At 31.3% G+C, this 721-nt stretch overlaps 1 protein-coding gene across 1 annotated transcript in view; it reads right to left on the bottom strand.

The window, feature by feature from the left end:
• The window catches only part of LOC106872866 (nuclear receptor subfamily 2 group E member 1), a gene marked incomplete at its 5' end in the record, with an annotated part of 20,030 nt that overhangs the window by 1,373 nt on the left and 17,936 nt on the right, over window positions 1-721 (bottom strand). The window lies entirely within an intron of this gene.

Raw genomic sequence — 721 nt, 5'->3', positions numbered from 1 at the left:
CGGTTTGTGTCCATGTATAAAATTATTAGTATGTCTCTTTACATTTATCGATTTACCTATCTATATATCGGTCTATCTATCCATTTGACTATCTAAATATCAATCTCTCTCTCTCTCTCTCTCTCTGTATGTCTACCAATCTATTCATCAATCAATCAATCTATCTATCTATCTATCTATCTATCTATCTATCTATCTATCTATCTATCTAATGCTTGTGTTTATTTTGTTTATGTTTGCCAACAAACGTTCATGCATTTATTTTTCACGAGTCTGACATTTTAGAAATGGCGGATCATCAAAGTGAAAATCTTCGCTGAATACAACTAGTCTTCTCTTGCTATGTTCTAAGTTTTTCCTCAAAAAGACTTGGAAATGTCAGCGGAGTTTTAAAGTTTAAAGTTTACTCAGTTACGAAAACTGTTGTTCTTTTTATACTATGGATGGCCTGACTAACCAAAAATACCTAAACTTCAATATTTCACAATTTTGTATTGATTGAACTGGCTAGAGTAATAGACTTTTTGTGCAGTTTTCTCTTCATTCGTTCATTGTGTTGCTTCCATATATAAGACACATGGTGGCGTTGGATGGACGAGTGTGCGATGGCACCAGTGTCTACCGTTTTCTTTTCTTTAGCTACATTACGAATATATCGTAAACTCATATATGTATGTGTATATATATATATATGTATATATATATATATATATATATATAT

Source organism: Octopus bimaculoides, chromosome 19, assembly GCF_001194135.2.
Source record: "Octopus bimaculoides isolate UCB-OBI-ISO-001 chromosome 19, ASM119413v2, whole genome shotgun sequence".
Lineage (NCBI taxonomy): Eukaryota > Metazoa > Mollusca > Cephalopoda > Octopoda > Octopodidae > Octopus > Octopus bimaculoides.
This window is presented reverse-complemented; position numbering and strand designations above follow the sequence as displayed.